Consider the following 19,641-nt stretch of genomic DNA (forward strand, 5'->3'; position numbering starts at 1 on the left):
TACAGTAGAATAAAATAAAATAAATATACAATAAGATAAAAATAGAATACAAATACAAATACTATATACAACTGAGTAAAAATACAACGATGACAGAAAGGATTATTGCACTTAGTATTATTGCATATGTATGGATGTGTGTGCTTGATCAGTTAAAGTCTTTATTATGGAGTCTGACAGCAGTGGGGAGGAAAGACCTGCGAAATCTCTCCGTCCCACACCGTGGGTGCCGCAGTCTCCCACTGAAGGAGCTGCTCAGTGCTGTCACAGTCTGCTGCATGGGGTGGGAGATGTTGTCCATCAGGGATGACAGCTTAGCCGCCGTTCTCCTGTCACTCACCACCTCCACTGGGTCCAGAGGGCATCCTAGAACAGAGCTGGCCCTTCGGATCACCCTGTTCAGTCTCTTCCTGTCCCCAGCAGAGATGCTGCCGCCCCAGCAGACCACGCCATAAAAGATAGCAGAAGCCACAACAGAGTCATAGAAGGTCTTCAGGAGTGGGCCCTCCACTCCAAATGACCTGAGTCTCCGCAGCAGGTACAGCCTGCTCTGCCCTTTCCTGTAGAGGGCGTCTGAGTTATGAGTCCAGTCCAGTCTATTGTTCAGATGAACACCAAGGTACCTGTAGCTGTCCACAGCCTCAATGTCCATACCTTGGATGTTCAGTGGTTGCAGTGGAGAATGCTTGTGCCTGCGGAAGTCTACCACCAGTTCCTTGGTTTTACTGGCGTTGATCTGGAGGTAGTTCAGCTGGCACCAGTCCACAAAGTCTTGGGTCAGACCTCTGTACTCCTTGTCGTCCCCATCAGTGATGAGGCCGACTATTGCAGAGTCATCAGAGAACTTCTGCAGGAAGCACTGGGTGGAATTGTGGGAGAAGTCTGCAGTGTAGATGGTGAAGAGGAACGGAGCCAGAACCGTTCCCTGTGGGGCCCCCGTACTGCAGACGACCCTGTCCGACACACAGCCCTGAGTCCTCACATACTGTGGTCGGTCGGTGAGGTAGTCCAGGATCCAGGTAGTGAGGTGATGGTCCACTCCAGAGTTCACCAGCTTGTCCTTTAGAACCGAGGGAAGAATGGTGTTGAAGGCACTGGAGAAATCAAAGAACATGATTCTCACAGTGCTTCCAGCGGTCTCCAGGTGAGCGAGGGAACGATGTAGGAGGTGAATGACGGCATCATCCGCTCCAATGCCGGGCTGGTAGGCAAACTGAAGTGGGTCCAGTGATGAGCTTATTAGGCGCCGAAGCTGAGCCAGGACCAACCGCTCCAGGGTCTTCATCAGGTGGGATGTCAGAGCCACCGGCCTGTAGCTGTTGAGGTCCTTGGGGCGTGAAGTCTTTGGCACTGGTACAACACAGGAGGTTTTCCAGAGCTGTGGGACTCTTCCCAACCTCAGGCTCAGGTTGAAGAGGTGCTCCATCACCCCACACAGTTGGTCCGCGCAGGACCTGACGACCCTCGAGCTGATGCCATCTGGACCCGCTGCCTTCTTGCCATTAATCCTCCTCAGTTCCCTCCTAACCTGGGTGGTTGAGAGAGACAGGCTGGAGCCTTGTGTTGAGTGTGTATTGGATGCTGTTGTTGGGGGTGGGGGGGAGTGAGCAGGGTGAATAGAGGAGGTGTGAAGTGTCTGAGGTGGAACAGCAGCAGTGGGGGTGGGTGAGTCTGCAGCCGATGTTGCAGACTGCCTCATGGCTGAGTCAAATCTGTTGAAGAAATGATTCAGTTCATTTGCCCATCTCACATCCCTCCCAGGCAGAGAGTTCTGCTGTTTGTGGCCCGAGATGGTTCTGAGGCCTCTCCAGACTTCACCAACGTTGTTTTGTTGAAGCTGGTTCTCCATCTTCTGCCTGTAGCTCTCCTTCCCATTCCTTATCAGTCCTTATCAGATGAAACCCTCATTGATAAGATGAATGAAGCAGCTAGTGTTGAATCAGAAAGGCAATTGAAGCAAAAGAAAACTACAGGCAGCAAATCTGTAAAAGTAAATGAACTCCAGACGGAAAGGCCAACCAGTCAATTGGGTCTGGGTGTAGGCGAAACTAGGACTCAAGAGCAATCAGCTGAAGTGGTGAAACCCAAGAACCGCAGAACACCTGTTGTAGCTGCTTCCCGAGAGTCAGAGCTGCATGAAGCGGTCAGGCTGCTGAGAGAGGAGATGGCTGAATTAAGGAGGAGCATCACCACCCCTCATGGCCCCACTCGCCCACTAAGAACCAGTGGGAGGAGGGGATGTAAGGCATGCCAGGAGCAGGGAACCAATGATGGGTGTGAACACTGCTTCAACTGTGGCCAGCCTCCAGAGGCTGTAGAGGGCGAAGGGGGCAACAGAAAGATCGGAGGGCACTCAAGTGGGAATCCAGACCATTGCCCCTCCCAAATCATTAATTCCCATCCATGCTGAAGCAGACGACAAGTTGCATGAACTGCTTTGGAATCGAATAAGACAGCTGGAGGCAGAATTAGAGCAGAGTGGCAAGGCTAAAGAGACTGTGGGTGCCACGTATGCCAGTCATCTCTCACTACGCTGTCAGGCTAAGCTGAGAGCCCTGATCGGGAAGAAGTGTATGGTGGATTGTTTCTTTGAAGGTGTAGAAACACAAGCATTGTGGGATACAGGTTCACAGGTGACTATCATTAATGAGAACTGGAGGAAGTCCTGCTTTCCACATATCCAACTGAGAAGCACAAGTGAACTCCTAGGTGAGGATGAGGCTCTGGTGGGCAAAGCAGCGAACCAAACACCCATACCCTTCGCAGGTTGGGTTGAGCTAAAATTTAGACTGGGGTCGACTAGAGATCCACAGCCAGAGTTAGTTGTCCCTGTGCTTGTTTCAAAAGAACCAGGAGTAGCAGAGCCACCTATCATTGGCTATAATGTGATTGAACATTTTGTAAAGGATGGAATGGAGCAGCATCCAGACGTTACACCTGCGGTGGTAAAGGAAGCCTTCTCAATTGATTGTAAGAAAGCGGAAGTGCTAATTAACATCGTGCAGCGCTGCTACAAAAATGACGAGGAGGGTGTGGTGAAAGTCGGGAGACAAAAGATAGTGATTCCAGCTGGACAAAGCAGGGAGGTTAAGTGCAGTGTGAGGACAGGTCCCCTCCCCCTGACACAGGAGGTTCTTTTCAAACCAGAGGACATTTCAAAACTACCAGAGGGGGTTAACCTGAATGAAACTGTCATTGGCCTGCAGAGGGGAACCCGGTCCAGGGTGGTTATTCCAGTCACGAATGGTGGCAGCCAGGACATCACCCTCCTCCCTCATGTAGTGTTGGGACAACTATAGCAAGTGAAGGCTATTTACCCAGTAGACGTAAGACCAGTAAGTGCTGAAAACATGGGCAAGTTGACGTGTGCTAGTGAAAACACAGGGAGCACCGTCAGCGCCCCAGAACAGCACAAAGGGGAGTATGAAGAGGTGGGCAGTTGCAGCCAAGATTTATGGGACCCACCTGTGTCAGTTGATCACCTGACCCCAGATCAGCAGGAGCAGGTGAGAAAAGTCCTGTGTGAAGAGTGTGCTGCATTTTCAAAAGATGAGAGCGATGTGGGATGCATCCCCTCCCTGAAGTTAAAGATCAGATTAAATGACACAACCCCAGTAAGATGCACATACATCTCAGTCCCCAAGCCACTGCACAAGGAGGTGAAGGAGTATTTGGAGGACCTGTTGAATAGAGGATGGATTCAGAAATCCCGATCCCCCTACTCATCACCCATCGTCTGCGTGCGCAAGAAGGATGGAAGTCTGCGTCTCTGCGTGGATTACCGTGAGTTAAACCGGAAATCCATTCCTGACGGTCACCCCATCCCTCGTGTTCAAAACATGTTAAACAGCCTGACTGGGAGTGCATGGTTCTCAGTGTTGGACCAGGGCAAGGCGTACCACCAGGGTTTCCTGGAGGAGAGTAGCAGACCCCTCACAGCCTTTATCACATCTTGGGGCTTATATGAGTGGGTAAGGATTCCCTTTGGTTTGTCCTCGGCTCCAGCAGAGTTCGAGCGCAGTATGGAAGAGTGCCTTGCAGGCTTGAGGGATGAAATATCTCAGCCATATCTGGATGACAATTTGGTCCACAGCAGATCATTTGAGGACCACCTGCGTGATCTGAGGGAGGTCCTGCGCCGCTATCAAGAGCACGGGGTGAAGCTAACCCCCAAAAAGTGTGAAGTGTTCAAGGACAAGGTGAAATTCTTGGGAAAGATTGTATCCAAAGATGGCTACTGCATGGACCCTGCTGAATTGGCACCAGTGCAAGCACTAAAAAACCGCAAACCTCAGACTGTGGGAGACCTAAGGAAAATGCTAGGTTTCCTGTCATACTACCGCCCCTACATTCCAAACTTCTCACGCACTGCCAAGCCACTATACCAGCTGCTATCGACCAGAAAGATTCAAGTGATTACTGACAGAAGATCAACGGTAATAAGGCACAAAGGACAGTGGAAAAAATCAGACCAACTCCACTCAAGCCAGCCAATCACATGGACGGAACAACACCAGGCAGTGCTATGCCAACTTATAGAACACCTGCTGAGTCCAACACTCCTAGCATACCCTGACTTCGAAAGGCCATTTGTGCTGCACTGCGATGCCTCTCAAGAAGGGCTTGGTGCAGTCCTGTACCAGAGACAGCAGGGCCAACTGGTTGTCATTGGGTATGGGTCGAGAACTCTAACAGCTCCAGAAACCAACTACCACCTCCACTCTGGAAAGCTAGAGTTTCTAGCAATGAAGTGGGCAATCTGTGAGAGGTTTCGGGAGTATCTGTACTACGCACCTTCTTTCACAGTGTATACAGATAACAATCCGTTGACCTACGTCCTGACTACAGCGAAGCTAAATGCTACAACACACCGGTGGGTTGCTGAGCTAGCCGATTTTAACTTCTCAATCAAGTATCGGCCGGGAAGGGCTAATGGCGATGCTGATGGTTTATCACGGATGCCACTAGACATGGAGGACTACATGCGCACATGCTCGCAGGAAATGAAACCAGAGATAATCACACCTGCGACACAGGCACTTCAGCTGAAATTCCATGAACATGAGACATGGATGTGTCCGGTTACCATAACCACAGCATGTGCTGATGTAGAGCATGAACGAGTAATGGCCCCAGTGACACAGATCTCCAAAGAGACACTAAAGAAAGCACAGGAGGATGATCCAGTCATTGGCAGGGTGCGAGAATGTGTTATGACAGGACAATGGCCTCCTTGGAGAGGAAGAGACAGGGGTGAAGACACTTCAGTTCTAAGCCGGGAAAAGAGTAAGCTGTATCTCGACAAAGACGACATCCTGTACAGGAAATCAGCTGCTCGAGCTCAGCTAGTGTTACCCACAAAATTCCATCCAGGAGCTCCATGAGGAAATGGGACATCTCGGAGTGGAGCGGACACTCGCCTTGGTCCGTGATCGATTCTATTAGCCACATATGCAAAGACATGTGGAACATTATGTGACTAAGGTGTGCAGTTGCTTGAAACGGAAATGTCCAGGCAAACCAACCAGAGCACCGCTGGTCAACATTGTCACCACATACCCTTTTGAGATGGTCTCAATAGACTTCCTGCATCTGGAGAGTTGTAAAGGAGGATATGAGTACATTCTAGTCGTGATGGATCATTTCACCCGGTTTGCACAGGCATATGCATGCACCAACAAGTCAGCAAGAACAGCAGCAGAAAAGATCTTTGGAGATTTTGTGCTCAAATATGGATTCCCTGCCCAGTTACTCCATGATCAGGGAAGGGGGTTCGAGAACCAGCTGTTTGCCACCCTGGAAAGGTACTGTGGAATCCAGGGGTCACGCACAACACCTTACCATGCAGCGGGGAACGGTCAGGCGGAGAGATTTAATCGGACACTCCTTTCCATGTTGAGGAGCCTGGCAGAGGAAGCCAAGGCAGACTGGAAAAACTCCTTGAGCAAAGTTGTGCATGCGTATAACTGCACACGCAGTGAAGCAACAGGATATGCCCCATATTATCTTCTCTATGGCAGAAACCCCCGCCTACCAGTGGACATCATGTTTGGCCTGGTTCCAGGTGACCAGAGTACTTCTCACGGTGATTATGTCCGTAAGTGGAGAAGTAGGATGCAAGAGGCATACAGATTGGCATCAGAAACAGCTCAGAAAGAGAGGAACAGAGCGAAAAGGCAGTACGATTGAAAGGCTCATGGAGTGGAACTGCAACCGGGATGTCGAGTGCTAGTACAGAACTTCAGAGACCGGGGTGGGCCCGGAAAGCTACGGTCTTACTGGGAGGAGCGAGTACATGTTGTGTTAGAAAGAAAGCACAAAGATAGCCCTGTCTATGCCGTACAGCCAGAGAGAGGACCAGGGAAAGTGAGAGTTCTGTACAGGAACCTCCTACTGCCCTGTGACTTTCTCCCCGTTCAGGAGGAGAAGCTGGAGAAAAACAAGAATGGGAAGGAGGATGCCAAACAACAAAGAAAAGGAAAGACCCAAGAAAAGCAGCAGGAGAGTGACCACGACAGCGGTTCAGAGGATGAGGGTGACTGGGGAATTATCACCACACAAGCTGCGGAATCACCCACCCAGATCAGGAGTCAGCTGCGGGCAGAGGCAGAGGAGTTCCAGCCAGAAGAAGCTAACGGAGAACTGTCAAGTGGTGGTGTCAGCAGCGAGTGCCTAGACGAGGGTGGAAAAGGTGGACTGGAGTCAAGTGCAGAGGAGGAGGCAGGGCGAAGTGAGCTGTCTGGGGAGGAGAACAGAAGAAATCAAGAACAGGTGTCGTCATCTGATGAGGAAGACAAGGGAGAGGCCAACTCACAGCCAGTTCCCATAAGAAAGTATCCTTTTCGATGCAGAAATCCACCCAAGACACTCACATATGACACCTTAGGTCAGCCATCAGTCATAAACAGACACAAATGATGTCCACAGCTAAGAAAAAAAAAAACTAAGTTCATTGTCACATGTTGAGTTTACTGTGGTGACAGTTTAAACAGAAAGGGAAGTGTTCACAGTAGCAAATGTTAAAAAGAGCAAATTTGACAGAGCAACAACTGCATGTATTAGTTTAATAGTACACATGAGTTAAACAGGGAGTACCAGAACCAGACTAGCTACACAAAGAGAGATACTGGCTTGTATGTGAGATATACAGCAGTAAATGTGTGTCTGTGTAAAAGGTTACATGGTAGAGTGATAGGTCTACACCTTCAGTCTGATACAGAGCACGGCTGAGAGGCGGAGAGACTTTACAGACATTGCCTGGCCAGTAGTGTCTGTTGCTGGTACATGACATGAAGGGGGAGATGTATGTCATGCCAAAGACTGTTACCGGACAGAAAGTATCTTTAGAGGCTGACTCCCAGTGAAGCTACTGCTGTAACCTTCTGTTGAAGACGTGTATTCTGGGAAATCTCTAATGTCAGGATGACATTCATTTTTGGAGGGGAGAGTGTGGGACTCATGTAATGGAAGTATTGTAATAGATATTGCCCCTCCCCCCCCTCTCCATAATTTCATGCATTCTTATCATTGTTATGTTATGCGTTCAGTTCTTTATTACTATTTCTGACACATACTGTGATAACTGGCAATCCAGCTAGGATATTCTGATCAATGATGATTCCCACGGGTGGCGCTCACGCAGGCACTGAATCGGGCAGCTTTGGGGTCCTGTGTGTTCTACTGCACAGATAGCCTGCAGAGTGCAGCTACGCTGAACTGAAGTGCTTGTGTTTTGTATTTGCAGTTGCAAATGAGCAAGTAAAGAGAACGATTCTGAACTCATGCATGCCTGGAAGTGTCATTTGTCCAAGTGTGCAACATATATATCACAGTTTACTTTCAGATATGAGCATTGTGATACCCGTAAATGAATCTATCATCATGACACATACAAAACAATAACTTACTGTGTTTCAATTGTTTGAAATCTGATGGTAAGACGAACTTAGTGTGTGAGGTTGCACTGACCATCAGAAATCTTGAGCCTTCAGGGGTGTTTTTTGTTCTTCTGTGAAAGACCTGCAAGCTAAAAGAAACCCATGTAGCTATAACCAGACAGTCAAACCCCTAGGTCACATTTGTATTGACATGCACAATTAAATCTTTTCAATGATTTAACAGTGTTGCTTTTCAAAGATTAGGATTTCAGAATTAAATTGTTGATCTAACTGTTCCACTGTTTTCTGACAGAATTAGTGTCACAAAAGGTAAAGAAGTTCATAATTTCATATAACTTTAATAATATGTGTATTGCTCACTGAGTAGAAGTGAATGCAGATGTTAGTGTTGCTCTGCATCTGTAAAAAACAGACCTGACTATTTGTGTGTCATATGTTTGTTTTGTTTGTGTCTTTGTCCCCTGAAAACTCATGTTAAAGATGTTCTGAGCACAAGGAATGTGTTACAAACTGTTACTGTAATCTCATTACATTTTTTAATAATGCAGTAATCTAACTCAATCCTGTATTAAATTTGCTAATTACGTTACTGTTACAATGATGTAAGATGTAAGTGTAAGAGATGGCACCTGTGCTCCTCTGACAGACAACTGGCTGGGAGTAAAGAGAGATAATGGATTCTTACAGGGAAAGTGGCCTGGTAATGCTATGAAATACAGAACTGGATAATACAGGATTTCCTGAACTGAACAAAAAGGGTGGACTGTAACAGTAAGAGCCCCTGGGGGTCTGGTGTGTTCATCTTTAGTTGTGTTTGAGACTTAACCTGCTGGAGGTTCTTATTTGATGATTTTAGTGTCTTTATTTTACATTTTAGGAGTCTTTTAAAATTTGTTTTCAATAAGAAATTTATGCCATATGAAGTTGTATCTCCAGTCCATTGTGTGTTTTTCATGTCCTTATTTAATTTTGGAATATTTAGTTTTTCTCGTGCCTGTGTTGAGCCTTGACTTTTGTTTTAATTAAATACCTTTTTCTTCCCTTTTCTCTGTTGTGTCTGCATTTGGATCCTTATTTGAAATGTAAATCTGAAAAGCAATTGCCTGCAATTCTTAGGTGCACTCAGTTTATTTATGTAAAGAAAAATAATTTAAAGACATTGTCAATAGTTTGGCCACAGGAACTGCTTGCAGGACTCAGCTGTGAATAACAAAGCACATCTGCATGCTATTGTGGTCATTTCTCCTCACATTTGCAATGTTTTTCTGAACCACAAAAAGAGAAGTGTGTTACAATTGGTGCACTAGTGACGTAGGTCTTGATTATTTTTGGAGCTACTTAAAATGTATAAAAACTGAAGCCTCCAGAGCCAAGTGTCAGTTCTTCTGCTTCTGTGACAGAACTGCGTGTCTGAGCTGCACCAGACGTGATCTCTGCTCATCAAGTCTTCACTCCTCAATTGGTAAGAATGTTTTATTTATATTATGTATATTTATACACACCAAATTTATGGATTTATGCTCAAATTTAAATAAACTTTTCATTGAAATCCAGTTTTACTATGAATTCACAGTAATCACTGACACCTTCAGAGCATTACATTCATTAAAGACGTCTTCTCACCTTCTCTTCCAGACGACCGACACATACCTCAACCACTGCAGATTAACCAACCACTCATCAGTAAAGCACAAAATAAGGTAAGTGTCCTCATGTGGAAAGGACTTAAATACAACTCCCATATATTACTAATGTAACAGATCCATTTAGGTAGAGTAAGAACACTACGCTGGATGTCTTTTAATGCAGGAAAGTCCTGTTTTATACTGCACCTCTCTGAGGAGAATATCATTGTTCCTACAGACCATCAGCTCCATCAAAACCAAAGCAGGAAAGACTAATCCTGTGGCAGCAACAAATCATTTACATTTAATATCTGAGGACAGTTTCATGATCCAATATCATAAAATTTTAGGCCTGCTGTCAACAATAACTGCAATGTTGATTCACATGCATACATGCCAACCCTCCCGATTTTTCCGGGAGAATCCCGAATTTCAGTGCCGCTACCAAAAGTCTCCCGGAGCCACCATTCTCCCCAATTTCTCCCGATTTTCCACCCGGACAACAAAATTGAAAAACCATATCCCAGATTGGCCCAGCCAATTCCAGTTTCCAACAATGGATACTACTACTGCAGCTACTTAGTTTTAATTTTACTCTTATTACTCTTTCTGGGTCACAAAATAAACTTTTAACATATTTTCAGGCGACAATATAGCTGTGTAAACTTCAAATATCTGAGCCGGGGAGAACAGCAAACTCCTGGAACATCGTTTTCAAACCCCCGCGGTCTTTCGCTACTCAGGTTAAACATGATATATAAGTCACTTAAATAACTGAAACATGTTTTTGTTATTGGGTTTTATTTGTTCGTGAGTAAATCGGTTTGGCTGAGATTAAAGTTATTAGATTAGATGAGATTAAATAAAACTTTATTAATCCCTCGGGAGGATTCCTCCGGGGTTTTCACACAGCTGAATAAACGTCAAACAGAAAACTGATTAAACAGAAGTGTGAGATGGTCAAAAATTTACGCCAGCGTCCGGTTATATTTTAGATAGCAAGGAGCAGACACCTGAGTTTCACTCCACCGAGAGACCTCGTGACGTAATTCTGAAGGCTAGACCGTCCAATTTCACAGTTGCTCATTTCCGGTCTGCCCGGCTTTTGGAGGACCCAGCCCACTTAGACCACGAAGGCCGGGTCCTCAGGTGGACGCAGACTCTGAATTTGGACACCCCTGGCCTGTTTCCGGCTGGACAATAATAACGGTGACATTTAACTTATTTTATCCGATAAATAAACACTGTAAGATTCAAGTTTTTTGTATATATATATATATCTCTATATATCTATCTATATATATATATCTATATATATCTATATATATATATATATATATATATATATATATATATATCTATATATATATATATATATATATATATATATATATATCTCTATATATATATATATATATATATCTATATATATCTATATATCTATATATATATATATATATATATATATATATATATATATATATATATATATATATATATATAGATATCTATATCTATATATATAGCATGGTGGTGAAGGGGTGATGATTTGAGCTTGTCTTGCAGCTACAGAACCTGGGCCCTTGCAGTCATTGAGTTTTCCATGAATTCCCTTGTATACCAAGTAGTCTACAGTCAAAACTGAGTTTTGGTAATGCAGCAGGACAAAGATCCCAAGCACATCAGCAGAGCTACAACAGAATCAAGGTGTTGCAATGACCAGGTCACAGTCCACACCTCAACCTGAAAAACAGTGCTGGGAAATTAAGAGGGCTTTACATAAACAATACCACAAACCTCAATGAACTGACAAAACGATGTAAAGAAACGTCAGGCGAATGGAGACTAAGAGTCATACAGAAACAATTTGGTGACGCTACTGCTGCTAAAAGGTGGCTCTGCAAGCTACTCACTCATGTACAGTGCTTAGTTTTTCAGAGTACTCTATAGATTCCCATGAAAACACTCTTTTCCACATGACTGTATGTCAGATAAAAGAGATACGATCTGTGAAGAGGATTCTGAGAAGAGAAAACATCTGGGGACCTGTCCCGAAAAGTTCATTTTGTTCATCTGGACGTAGAGTTTTCAGTAGCAGGAACGCTCTGTCACTCATCCGAGTTCGACTTCAGACTTCTTCTGTCTCGGCTCAGTGCAGGTTTCCCCAACCTTTGTTTGAATTTAGACTTTACATGTTGTCCAGTTTCAGGCAAGGGAACTGAAAATTGTGCTGAGGATAAATGATAAATTAGGCAGATGTAAATGAACAACAGCTGCAGGCTGGTGGCTCTGACATCACACCTGATGGACACCTAGAAGGCTAGATTCAATTGTTTTGGAGTTTCTGAAGACCGTCTATGACTCTGGGGTGACATCAATCATCTTTTATGGTGTGTTCTGCTGGGACAGCTGGGGCTTCCCTCTTTCCCCTGCTGGGATGGGCACGCACACGTCGCTGAGATGTGTGGTCTCAGGTAACTGGTACTGCTGGAGGCTGCAGGTGACATAGTCATACTATACCAGTGTAATAACTGAAATAACACAAATAGAAATGAATAAATAAACAGATAACATAGTCACATGAACAAGAGGAGCCTATAGAGATTCTAAGTAGCTGATCTTGCAAAAGCAAAATGTGTTCTGCACCACAATGCATTCAGGTCACAATTCTGATTGCAAAAGCTGGCAGATAGGACAGGATATTAAAAATAAAACAAAAACCCACCTCCCACCACATGCAGGTCATCCTAGCAGCACTGAGCAGCTCCTACAGTGACACGCTGCTGCAACAACAGTGTGCCAGGAGAAATTTCAGATGATATCTTTCCAGCTGCTGTCAGACTCTACAATAGAGTCTTAGTGCCCACTTTAAAATTAGGTGTATACAACATCAGGGGAATAACAACACGTGATATATTACACCGTGCCATTATTTACTTAAGGCCTGAGCATTTCAAAGGTTACTGTGTCTGATGTGGGCCTGTCTGATCATTACTGTGTTTTCTTTGAAAGTAAAATCTCAGCCCACACAAATATATCAACAACAGTGATCACAAAACGGTGTATAACTGAACACAGTAGTGCAATTTTTAACCAGGTCTTCCCATTAACACCTGACCTGTCCAAAGGTTCAGTCAATGAGCGCGTCAATAGCTTCAATGCTAACATGTTAAATGTAATGGACACTATTGCTCCCATTAAGGTGAAGGTTATCTCTGGAAGGAAAAAGTCTCCATGGAGAAACTCCACACTGGTGAAAAAAGAAAAAAGAGAGTGTAGGAAAGCTGAGCGCAGATGGAGAAAAACAAACCTCCAGGTTCATTATGACATTTATAAAGAGAAACTTCACAATTATAATTTACAACTGAGGAATGCAAGGAGGTCCTACTTCTCTGACATCATCACTAAAAACAGCCATAATGCTCGGGTCTTATTTTCTACAGTTGACAGGCTAACAAACCCTCCTGTGTCAGTGGCAGCTGAACTTCATTCGACCATGGCCTGCAATGACTTTGCCAAATTCTTCACTGAAAAAATCCAAAAAATTAGACAAGCAATTGGTACATCAACAGCAGATCCAGGATATGTACTGTGTCCACCAAAAAACTGTTTAAACACCATGAAACAGTTTCAACCTATTAACAGCAAAGACCTGGAGGACATCTTAGGTCAACTGAACTCCTCCTCCTGCTGTTTAGATGTCCTGCCAACAAGTTTTTTCAAAAAGGTCTCAAAGACTTTAGAGTCAGACCTGTTACAGATCGTCAACTTTTCTTTATTATCAGGTGTGTTTCCAGAATCACTAAAAACTGCTGTAATCAAACCTATACTGAAAAAGGACAATCTTGACAAGACACAAATGAACAACTACAGGCCGATCTCAAATCTCCCGTTTTTAAGTAAGATCATTGAAAAAGCAGTTTCTCAACAGCTCAGTTACTTCTTAAAACAGAATAATTGCTACGATGCCTTCCAGTCAGGTTTTAGACAGAACCACAGCACTGAAACCGCTCTGACCAAAGTGTTTAATGACATATGTCTGAATACAGACAGTGGAAAAATGTCAGTCCTAGTTTTACTGGATCTTAGTGCAGCATTTGATACAGTTGACCACAACATATTACTCAAACGACTGGAGAACTGGACAGGTCTTTCAGGAACTGTACTAAACTGGTTCAAAACATACGTAGAAAACAGGAAATACTTTGTATCAATAGGTAACTTCACATCTGAGCAGACAAGTATCACATGTGGAGTTCCCCAAGGTTCCATCTTGGGACCCCTTCTGTTTAACATCTACATGCTCCCACTGGCACAGATTATAAACAACAACAAAATAAACTATCCCAGCTATGCAGATGACACACAAATATATATCACAATGTCACCAGGAGACCGAGGCCCTGTACAGGCTCTTGGTAAATGCATTGAGGAAATCAATGACTGGTTGTGCCACAATTTTCTCCAGCTAAACAAAAACAAAACTGAGGTAATAGTCTTTGGCGCCAAAGAAAAACGATTACAGGTCACCAGAGAACTTCAATCTATACATCTAAAAACCACAAACCAGGCGAGAAATTTGGGTGTAGTGATGGATGCAGACCTAAACTTAGAAAAACACATTAAGACAATAACAAAGTCAGCTTACTATCACCTCAAGAATATATCAAGGATAAAAGATCTGATGTCTCAACAGGACCTGGAAAAACTAGTCCATGCATTCATCTTTAGTAGGCTTGATTACTGTAACAGCATCTTTACAGGTCTACCTAAAAAAATCAGTCAGACAACTACAGCTCATTCAGAACTCTGCTGCTCGAGTCCTCACTAAGACCAAAAAAGTGGACCACATCAGTCCAGCTCTGAGGTCCTTACACTGGCTGCCTGTCCGTCAGAGGATAGACTTTAAAGTTCTGATGCTGGCCTATAAAGCTCTGAATGGTTTAGGACCAAAATACATCAGTGACCTCCTGACCCAGTATGAACCATCCAGATCCCTCAGGTCATCTGGATCCGGTCTTTTATCAGTTCCCAGAGTCAGAACCAGACACGGAGAAGCTGCATTCAGCTTTTATGCTCCTTATATCTGGAACAAACTCCCAGAAAGCCTCAGATCAGCTGAAACACTCAGTTTATTTAAATCCAGGTTGAAGACTCACCTGTTCTCAGCTGCATTTGAATAAAGCACCAAATCCACACTTTAAGCTTAAATTTCAAAACTTACATTTAACTACTGATTTTATCTACTGTTCTGATTTTATCTGTTTTGATTTTATATACTGTTTTGTTTGTTTGTTAATTAGTTAGTTAGTTTATTTGCTTGTTTTAATCAATTTTAAATCATGCTTTTTATTTGTTCTTGTTTCTAATGTCTCTGTAAAGCACTTTGAATCACCTTGTTGTTGAATTGTGCTATACAAATAAACTTGCCTTGCCTTAACAAAAACTAAGCCAAAAGGCAGTTTCTGCACTTTTTTCACAAATGTCAATATTTTTTTATTTACTTATTTTTAAAACATGTGGTTTATTGAATTGAAAAAAAAAATAGCTGCAATTGTTGTAACGCGAGCTATGAGAGACTACCTGCATCTGCACCTGTTGTCACTGGTCCTCACATCATGTTTGCAGCATGTTCTGAACCACAAACAGAGCAGTGCTAACTGGTGGGCTGGTGATGTAGACACTGATGCTAGTTAATTTAAGGTGGGGCTGCTGAAATGTTTAAAAGCTGAAGCCCCCAAAGTTTTACTTGTCTGTGACACAAATGAGCTCCAACCTGCTCAGGTAGAATTTACTAACAGCTGAGCTGCACTAGACCTGGTCTCTGCTCATCTTGACTCCTCGTTTGGTAAGAACTTTTTATTTGTATATTTAAAATCTTTTATAGACAACAGGCTTATTTTGAATAACTCGATCTCCTGCCACACTTATACTCACATTCACTAACCAGATATGGGCTTTAAAACATGCATCATCTGGGTTCTGTGACCATGAATATCGTGAATAAGAAATGTGCATGCACAGGCAGAGGCCTATCTTTTTTTATTTATGTTCAAATAATGTTCAATTTTAATTCCCCTTTAGAGCATTTCATTTACTGAAGACATCTTCACCACCTGCTGTTCCAGACGACTGACTCGTGCCTGAACTCCTGCAGGTTAATCAACCAACCACTGATCAGTAAAGCAAAAAATACGGTAAGTGTCCTCATTTGGAAAAGTTTGCTTAAAAGTTTCATAACTTTCTAATATAATAATTACATTTAACAAGAATGTTGTCATGACTGAGTGCAATGACCGTTTCCCTCTGTAAGGTTCAATGTGTGGATGCAAGTAGAGAAGTTGCCTTTAGATACACCTCATGAACTCATCAACTGAGAGTTAACAAATCATCAAATTTATTTAAATTACTTAATTTGTTGTTCATTTTCACTTGTTTACCATATCTACCATATGTAAGTAAATGATTAAAATTGCCTGTTTTAAAAATATCCAGTAATACTCTAAAAAACGTACACAATATTATTGTTCAACATGTCCTCCAGTGCCTCTGATAAGTTTCAAAATATTTACTGAAGAAAAAAATGACTGGTTTAGATGTTGAATTTTTTGAAGCTGTTATATTGATTTTGATTTTCTTTATTTTATCATTTAATGATTTAAAAGACTACATTAAAGTAACGACAGCTGTTTTTGGTTATTTTTAAATGATGGTTGGCGTTTACTAGATGACCCTCAAGCACCAGGAATTCCTTGCTTACGGCCACACATTGAACCGTAAATGGCGACGTAGACGCGCAAATTATTTTCTAGAGTAGATAGCGAGCCAAAATTAATATTTCAACTGAGGGGTGCTTTGCAGACATATTTTCAGGCACTTTCCAATAACCTGCAGTCTTTACGGTGAGGACACACAAACATTAACCCGACTGGAACATAACTGTATGAAAATATATCACCTGTATTTATGTTCGCTTCGTAGTTACACTGTTTAAAACAAAATATTAAACCAAACTGCGGTAATTACCTGTCCAGCAGAGAGCTCAGGTAAATTCTTTCTGTCTGCTTTGCTTTATCAGAGATCGTCTGTCTTTTCCTTCCGACTTGTCTCTCCGCGCTTTCTGCTCAAGTCAGCCCCCTCCTCTGCCGCGCATGCCCGACGGGGTCTGCGCAGCGCGTGCACCACAGGTGTGGAGAAGTACTGCTTAGTGTTGCAGTTTCAAAATAAAAGCTGCCAAAAAGCGAAACATGCTGCCTTCAATGTTTCAAACCATGTTCCAGGGTTTTTAGTTCACCATGTATAATGTTAAAACAAGAAAATAAAAGACAGATCTGAACGTTTGAAAATGTTTTGGAAAAACTCCATAAAGAATAGATGAAAAACACTGAAATTATCCTTTTATTTATGTTGATCCATTAAGTTGGTTCATTTTTTTGTTACATAAGTTGTTTTTAAAGTTAAACTTGTGTGGGTTTCTATATAAGTCAATAAAAAAAACAACAAGCCATTAAAAATGAAAAGTAAACTCTGCCAAAGAAACTGAGAGGTTCTGGAAGCGTGGAGTTCAGTTTGCAAATTTATCTAATGCAAAAAACATCTATGAATAAAACTTTGTTGGCCAGCAGCTTTTCAAAAAGACAAAAAAGAAAAAAGCTGGTCATAAAAAGAAGCTATTATCTGGGGGGAAATAATCATTTGATCCCCTGCTGAGTTTGTAAGTTTGTTCACTTATATTAAATGATCAGTCTCTAATTTTTTAAAGTATTTTCATTTTGATGTAATGAGACAGAATATCAACCAAAATTCAATAAAAAATATATTTGCTAAAATAAATGAATTGATTTATATGTCACTGAGTGAAGTAAGTATTTGATTTCAAACACAACTTAGTACTTGGTGGAGAAACCCTTATTGCCCAGCACTGCGGTAATATGTTTCTTGTAGTTGGTCACTGGGTTTGCTCACATCTCAGGAGGGATTTTTTTCCACTCCTCCTTCCACAAACTCTCTAAATTCTTTCGATTTCTTTGCTGCTGTTTGGTAACTTTAAGCTTCAGCTCCCTCCACAGATTTTCTTCAGGACTGAGGTTTGGAGACTGCCTTAGCCCCACTCCATGTCCTTGTGCTTCTTCTTTAGCCACACCTAAAGTATGCATCAGTGGTATGTTTTAGGCCATTGTCATGCTGGAAGACCCATCGATGACACATCTTCAGTCTTTTGCCTGAGAGAAAGTGGTTCTTGTCCAAGATTTTGCAGTACATGGCTCCATCTACTGGCCGCCTCAGTGTGGTGAAGTCGTCTTGTATCCTTGGCAGAAAAACAGCCCCACAGTATAATGTTTCCACTTCTGTGCTTGACAGTGGGGATGATGTTCTGTGGGTTACACTCAGCATTTCTCTTCCTCCAAACAAAGTGGGCTCAGTTCATGCCACAGAACGCTTGTTGGGTTGTCGAGGATCAAAAACTTACTTCACTCAATTATATGCAAATCAGTGAAAAGAAATCATGTATTGTGTTTTGTTTCTGTTGGTGTTCTTGTCTCTCTCCAGTAAAATAAAACATCCACAAAAAATAGAGACTGTTCATTTCTTCATAAGGGAACAAATTTACAAATTCAGCAGGGGATCAAATACTTACTTCTGCCACTACAGTGATGACGCTTTTGTTGCATTAAATTCTTGATCTGGAAAATGTTCCTGTTTTTCTCTCTCCAGGAAACAATGAGGATCATGTTTACCTGTTTGCTGCTTGTGCTGCCCTTTGTTACTGGACTCTCAAAACCAGCCAATCTTCAACCCAACCGAATTGAGAAGCGACTGAATGAAACAAATTATGAAAAGTTTAGACGACAGCATGTAGATGCCAAGATGAGCGTGAAAAAATGTGATACAGAAATGAAAAAAAAGAAAATATATGCTGATCGAAACAAATGTAAGGATGTTAACACATTCATCCTCAGTGATTACAAACAGGTCAAAGCCATTTGTAACGGTCAAGGAAGATATGATCAGACGAATGGCACGACAAAGAGTGTAGCAAAGTTTCGCATTGTTAGATGTGACCTAAAGAACAATGGAGCCAGGAAACCCAAGTGTCAGTATAAAGGCACACTTCTCACTAACAGAATAGTTGTGGTCACATGTGAAGGAAAGTTACCTGTGCACTATTGTGGTGATGAAATGACCTTTGAATCCAATAATGCAACTATAGGAAAAATCCCCATGCGCTCTACTTCTGTACCCACAAATTTACATTTCTGAGATAACAAAAGAGCAACATTTAGCATCAGCTCTAACTAAACGTCGCTGGAAACGTCTTCTTCATTATAAGTTTTTATTTGAGTCTGTCTTAGCAATAAGTATATACATTTTTTAACATGTGATCAACCTCTATTTCTTCACATGTTACATGAAATAACACAAAACTATTATTTCCTTCTGATTAGGGAAATTTATATTCATCCCACCAATACCGACATATTAATTGTACTGACTGTAGGATGCTGTGTAGAAATAATCTCTTAGATCCAGCTTGCTTCTAATAAAATATTTTTTATCTGATCACAGAATAAGCATATAATAAATGTCACTTTTTGGTGTTTGTTGGTTTTTATATATTTATTTTTTAACATTTGGAGCATCACCAGTTACAAGACTCACAAGCTGACAAGTTCTTATTCAGCGCCCTGTCTCTTGTTTCTTTTGTTTTTAATGTCATCCAATTTTTTTGTTTTCATTTTGGCATGCGATTCATTTCTAAGACTTTTCTAAACGTCTAAACGTCGTTGCCATAACGGAGGGGGCTTGAGCATTTGCCCCTTTCCTCTTGGACGTCCCAAAAGCCCTGTTCTTGAGGCATTACTATTTTTTAATCTGTGTACATGTGCTGTCTGTGCCCCTCAACAATAACATTTAACTAATAACCCCAATTTTGCTAAATAAAAGGATCTGGCTTCCACTAGTCACATGATGCCCATTAACTAATTCTCGACTTTGACGGCAGAGGGCATTGGTTACGAGATCACAAAGAACATGCACATTTTTTGCCGCCTGGGTGGTGCGGAGCTGTAAGCGAAACACACAAAGTAATTGGGAGATGCAGACTGGTGCAACAAAAA

The 19,641-nt window shown here is 42.4% G+C and overlaps 2 long non-coding RNA genes across 2 annotated transcripts; one reads left to right on the forward strand and one right to left on the reverse strand.

The window, feature by feature from the left end:
- Window positions 1-11,054: 11,054 nt before the first annotated feature.
- Window positions 11,055-16,696, reverse strand: LOC146681878 (uncharacterized). The gene is made up of 3 exons (XR_014917849.1): window positions 16,550-16,696; window positions 12,249-12,306; window positions 11,055-12,054 (listed from the first exon to the last, which is right to left on the reverse strand). It is a non-coding gene; the product is annotated as an uncharacterized LOC146681878 (long non-coding RNA).
- LOC146681879 (uncharacterized) lies at window positions 15,186-19,124 on the forward strand. The gene is made up of 3 exons (XR_014917848.1): window positions 15,186-15,371; window positions 15,608-15,720; window positions 18,239-19,124. It is a non-coding gene; the product is annotated as an uncharacterized LOC146681879 (long non-coding RNA).
- Window positions 19,125-19,641: the final 517 nt, after the last annotated feature.

The sequence above is a fragment of the Copadichromis virginalis genome, linkage group LG23 (assembly GCF_057382275.1).
Source record: "Copadichromis virginalis isolate Kocher_CV1m ecotype Utaka linkage group LG23, C_Virginalis_male_GT1.1, whole genome shotgun sequence".
Classification (NCBI taxonomy): Eukaryota; Metazoa; Chordata; class Actinopteri; order Cichliformes; family Cichlidae; genus Copadichromis; species Copadichromis virginalis.